A 6,101-nucleotide genomic window follows, 5' to 3' on the forward strand; every position below is an offset into this window, starting at 1 on the left:
TTCGTTTGCGAAAACAAACTCGTCTTGGTAAGCGTTACCATGTGGACGCTTCATCCTCTCTATCCTTCCACTTAACAAGTGCCTCTCTCGGTCCACAGTATGCTTAGTCTTCCGTTCTCTAAATTTGAGAATCTTTTTAAGTTCATGTGGAAGAGACGGTGGTTCAACAAGTTCCATCAAAACATTAGGAGTAACTTCGTTCTCCTTTTAGTCAATGGTTTTTTAAAGTCTACTAACATGAAAAATAGGATGTATTCGAGAGCTCTTCGGCAACTCCAATTTATATGCTACACTACCAATCTTCTTAAGGATTTTAAATGGACTGCAATATCTAGGAGAAAGCTTTTGGTAGTTTCCTATCTTGAGAGTCTCCAACTTTGCATGGACTTTCAAGAAAACAAAGTCACCCTCTTCAAAGGTTACTTCTCTATGTCTCTTGTTAGCATTTGTTTTTGCATGAACTTGTGCACTACGAATGTTATCTCTTATTACTTTTAGCATAGCTTGCATGTCTTTAAGGAAATCCTTGACAGATTGAATCTTCTCCTTTTGTAGCCCTATGACCACAAGAGATCTCGGCTAGAAACCATACATTAACATGAATGGACTAAATCTAGTCGTCATTGAATTTTTCAAACCACTATAAGCAAACTCCAAATGTGGTAGGTACTCCTCCCAATTGGATTGCTTTTTACTGACATACCCTCGAAGCTCGAGGACTGCACTATGAAGAAATCCAATGTATGACGTGTGTTCAAGTAGTATTTAAAAAACCCCTTTCACTTACATACTTTTGTGAATAAAATGACCCCTTTTTCTTCATAAACTTACAGTTTTTTTAAAATTGGTTTTAAAATACCCTTCTATAAATGTAATTCTATAACTTTTTTAAATAAATATATCCCTCTTGATGAACTCATATGCTACACTTATATATTTTTTGATGAAGCCCCTAGCACTCGAATCATGTCCTCTAACACTTGGTTGACTCTCTCAATCTGACCATCAGACTGCGGATGATAAGCCGTACTCATACTTAGAGTAGTGTCCAACTTTTTGAAGACTTCCCTCCAAAAGTGACTATCCAATTTTCTATCTCTTTCAGAAACTATATTTGTGGGAAGGCCAAATAGCGTGTAGAGATTTTCAATAAACAACCGAGCTAACTTATGAGTTTTCACCTCCTTTTTAGTAGGTACAAATTTGACCATCTTGGTCAATCTATCAAAACCACTACCCAAACCAAATCATTCCCTCGAGTTATTTTAGGTAAACTAGTGATAAAATCCATGGAAATACTCTCCAAGTTTCCCTTTAGGAATATCCAATGGATGTAGCAAACCTCCAACCTTGAGGCGCTCATGTTTATTGACCTGTCACTTTTTGTATTTCAACACTAAGTCTTGGATGTCCTTGAACAAACTCGGCTAATAAAATTATCTTTTAACTAGTGCATCTATAGGTCTTTTGTATCCCAAGAAGACCAATACTCGGACTATCATGACTTTCATCAATAAGAATTTATCCCTGAAAGTCACCAATATTTGGTACACAAACTCTACCCTTGTACAGTAGGTACTAGTGTCTATAATTTTTCCCTTGATGAACTTTATCACCTCGGGGGATTCACCTCAAAAACTTTTAGTGTACCACGTGCGATCAAAAGGAGGGATATTTTAATTCAAATTTTGGAAAAATTTTAATAGGATTACAATAACAGGAGGGGCATTTTAATTCAACCTCAAAAAAAAAATCCGTTAGTTCATAAGTAAAGAGGGGTGGTTTTATTGGGGGAAAAATTTTAGTTAAGGGGTTTTTTAAATGCCCCTTGAACGCACATGATACATATAATTTTTTAGAAGTGCACCCCCCTGAGTTTATCACCCCCAAATGAATCGATTTCAAGTGGTTGTGATATTTTCCTTCTTGGCTTTTTTGTAGTGCTATTGATTTTGGATCTTTGCTTGGTTTTTCTCTCATTTGGCATGCTTTCTTAGACCAACACCCACCTTGTCCCCTCTATCAATCTGACTCCCCTACCCATTATCACTTTGAAATAATTTTGTTTTGAAATTACCACCCTTCTCTTCAACTGTCTTACTAAGACCAGATTTGGATCGAGTAAAATGTCATCATAAATCTGGGCATATTTAATTACTTTATTGGTATCTTTAGGCTGCTTAGACAAAACATAAGCCTCGTAAGCAAGAGATAAACCCCTATGAATCCACATAAAGTTTGGAATTCATCGATTTTCTTTAACTTTAATACGATCTCGCGGTAGTTTTTAGAGATGTATTAAATGAGGGAGCTACCCTACATCAAGCACTTATCCCACTCCCACCATGATCTCTGAACTTCGCTCACTGGTAGAGGAATTCCTTTCGAAACAGCGTTTCAAATTCTGCCCAAGTACAAGGATGCATAGCACTGTCGGCCAAGCTCATCCACCACTTGTATGCCTTACCTGCCAAAATGACAAGCTTGCCTCTATAGACCTCACCTCATCTGGCAACTGCTTGAGGTTATGAACACCCGACCACTTTTGTAGGAATATATTCATTATATCAGTGTTGTCTTTAGGTCCTTGAGGAAATTAGTAGACGTGCTTCGCAAGCACTGCGGCTTGCTTACCCACACAAGGCCCTACATCCTCTCTAGAAGGAAAGTGCACCCTTCTCTACATGGATTTTTGCACAACATTGCTACCCATGGGCGTGTCCGGGGCGGCATACAAGCGAGCGTGAATGCTCCTAAGCATGGCTAAGATCTCATTATGATTTTTCTCTAAAGCCCTGGTCATTTCCATACTTCTCCTCATCAAAGGGGATCGTCCTGGGTGGGGTCGTCGTCGTTAGCCTCGCCAGCCTTTGCATACTGGTTGTAGGCTAACGTTGTGTCATCGTGTTCGACATGGTCCTCAATGGACAAGGTTTGTGGAAAGGGATCCACTAGCTTACGCAAAATCAATAGGGTAAACTGCATCAGTTTAGTGGGCTGCAGCTTGGCGCATACACCCAAGCTCGATCTACGAGAGAGGCCGAAAATAGGAGATAGGAGCCTAGAAAACGCACCCGAAGTACCTATTGGCGGACTATCCTCATTAGATGTCATTTTCAGGTTTTTTTTATTTTTTATTTTTTAAATTTTGAATATATGAAAATATATATTTAAAGAAAATAAAAAAAATGTAAGGGTGAGAATAGAAACTAGCTACCCGGTCCCTAGGTGTGTTGATGAAGTGCGGACAATGATGTCTCTGGCACGACTACGCGTGCATGTGTCCTTCGATGGTGTCGATGGAGTGAGTTGGAGCCCAAGGATTCGGACGCCGAGCTGTTGGCCAACTACTTGACAGGTTGCTTGACGGGAAGAGAAACACCGTGTCATATGCCCAGCTACTCTGCCACCCCCTGCGTTGGGCTAGACATGAACACATCCGCGATCAGGCAGGTGCCGGGAGGACCTCCTTTGAAGATGCGTTGCAGCAACAAGCGCTCAATGGGATCGGCAAAAGACAAGTGAAAGTCGTTGGCCAGGTCCAACCCATTAACGGGGAGGCTCACTCAGCGCGAATCGCTAGCGCTGCCGCCACGATACGGGACCACTATCCATTGCCATTCATAGAGCATGTGCTCGAGCAGGTCGCAGGAAAAGAAGCCTATAGCTTCCTTGAACGGCTTTTCAAGTTATAATCAAGTGCTGATGAACTGAAAAAATCAACATAAAATGGCTTTCACCATCCAATGGGGCACATATGCTTATCAAGTAGTGCCATTTGGGCTGACCAATGCTCCACGCACCTTCCAATGCCTAATGTGAAGAGCCTATAAGGAATATTTATGGAAATTTCTGGAAGTCTTTATTGATGCCCTTTGTGCCAACTCTAAATGGAAAGCACATTTGGGGTGTATGGAGGGAGAATGAGAGAGCTCAAGAGTGCGAGAGCTAGCAAAACCCGATGCAGACTAGCAAACGGGGAGCTAGACAAAGCTTGGCTATGGAAACCTTCTCCCTTGGCAGCTATGGCTGCTGTAAAAATGAGAGAAATTGAGAGAGAGAGAGAGAGAGAGAGAGGCAATGTTTCAAGCTCTGGTTATGGCTGCTTCAACCCCTTTAGATGGTGATGACCCTTCCCTCTCCATTCGACACGCCAAGGCAAGAGAGAGAATAGAGCTATGGCTATGGCAGCCTTCTCTCTTCTCCACACAGTCCACTGGTTTTTGATTCATTCAATTTCCACCATACAAAATAATCAACCTTAGTGGGCCTGGCTCCTGGTCACATAACGAGGGAGCGTAACCTCAGCTCTGATACCAATGTGCCTTGGTGGTCACTACGGAATCACCCGACTACATGGAATGGCTCGTGTTCACCTCCGAGCCCATAGAGCAAGAATGAGGAGTCCCCCATCTGCCGGGCTATATGTAGTGGCTTGCCTACCCTCACTAGCTCAGACACCCGTGGTACTCTGACCCGGGTGTCTCACCCTTGCACCCCGAACCTACTCGTTGCCACCTGCTCTCTGGCATGCGTACTCAAAGTTCGGTCGAGTCCACGTACATGTTACACGCTATGTGATAGGGACTTTTTGGAGAATGACACTGGTGCGATTCTCCATAAGCCAAGAGGAGAACGGCACTAGTGTTGTATGCCATCCATCCCATGTACGCACGCCTACCTACATATATAATCCTGACATAAGTATGAGCCTATGTATACATCCCTTGGTTGTGTACATTTTGAAATTAAAGGGAATGTCCAATCGATTCCATAGCTTAATCATGCATGCATGCATGTAATGCTAAACACACCTGCTATGCCTTGGGAAACCAGATGTTGTTTTTGGCTCAAACTAAGCCTAGTTTTGATCAATTTGATCCTAGTAAATCATCCTAGGTGCATGCGGGCTAGATCATGAAGCCAAGAGCTAGGCCACTATATACTGCACAACTTTTGGCTGTTTGACGTGGTCAAATAGCCAAAACTTGTGCTGTGCATCCCAGCTCATTCATTAAAATTGGGCTTGGTTTGAGTTAAAAATTACATTTGGTTCCTCTGGGCTTGGCTATGTGTTTGGCATTGCATGATTGAGCTTGTATCATCTTGTATTTGTCTTAAAAAATAGATACCTTTATTTTTTTATACAAGACTATTTTATGTGCTGGTGTTTTGAAACACACAAGCCTGATAGGCATTCACGAAAATGAAAATAAAAAGAGGATGTGTACATGGCATGATATATGCAGGGAAGGGTTATGTACTTTGACAACGTAATTCATCACATTATTCAAAATTACCACACATTCAAAATGATTCAAGTTTGTTTTATACAAGAACATAGATTTGAGAAAGAAATGAACTCATATAAAATTATATGTCATAGTGATTACAAATTTTTATTGCTTGTGCGGCTGGGCCCTTGTAGTGTGTTCCAAGGGAGAGTGCTATTTCTTGTGGGTCTAAGTTCCTAGCAAACAAAGAAAAATCACATAGGATTCTCCCTAAGTAGAAATAGTACAGGGTCGTGCTTCTTAACAATGCCTTGTCAGCTTTCTGGGTGATGCCTTCTTGCAGCTTTCTGGGTGATGCCTTCTTTGTATAGACTTTTACTCAATGCTTTACACTTCGTGTTGTCATCATGCACCACTCGTAGCACTAGAGGTGATAAGTTGCTTAGGTAGTGCCCAAGTGTAATATCCCTTCTGAACTTCTCTCGTACGCATCCTTTTGTTCTTTGCAAAAAAGACTCAATAGGAAAAGACACATGCAAATGTGTTTGTTAGGAGATGTTCTTGCATGTAACTTTGTTGTAGGAAAAAAGAGAGGTGAAGAAAATTACCACCAAGTCTTCATCTTTTTCAATGCCTTAAAATCTTATTGATTGCGATGCTTCCCGATATGTATTGCAAGCTTGAACTTGAGCTGCCACCTATTTTCTCACTACCAGTTTTGCTGTTGTATTGTTGGCTCCACTATAGACACTTGACTGTAAAAAGACTTTACATCTTTAATTGCAAGCATGGTAGGAAGAAGAAATTGTGTTCTCAATAGAAGAACTTGAACCATATAGGTACTCCATGGGGGACTTCATGAAATCA

This window comes from Cibotium barometz, chromosome 2 (genome assembly GCF_041138505.1).
Source record: "Cibotium barometz isolate CiBa-2024 chromosome 2, ASM4113850v1, whole genome shotgun sequence".
NCBI lineage: Eukaryota > Viridiplantae > Streptophyta > Polypodiopsida > Cyatheales > Cibotiaceae > Cibotium > Cibotium barometz.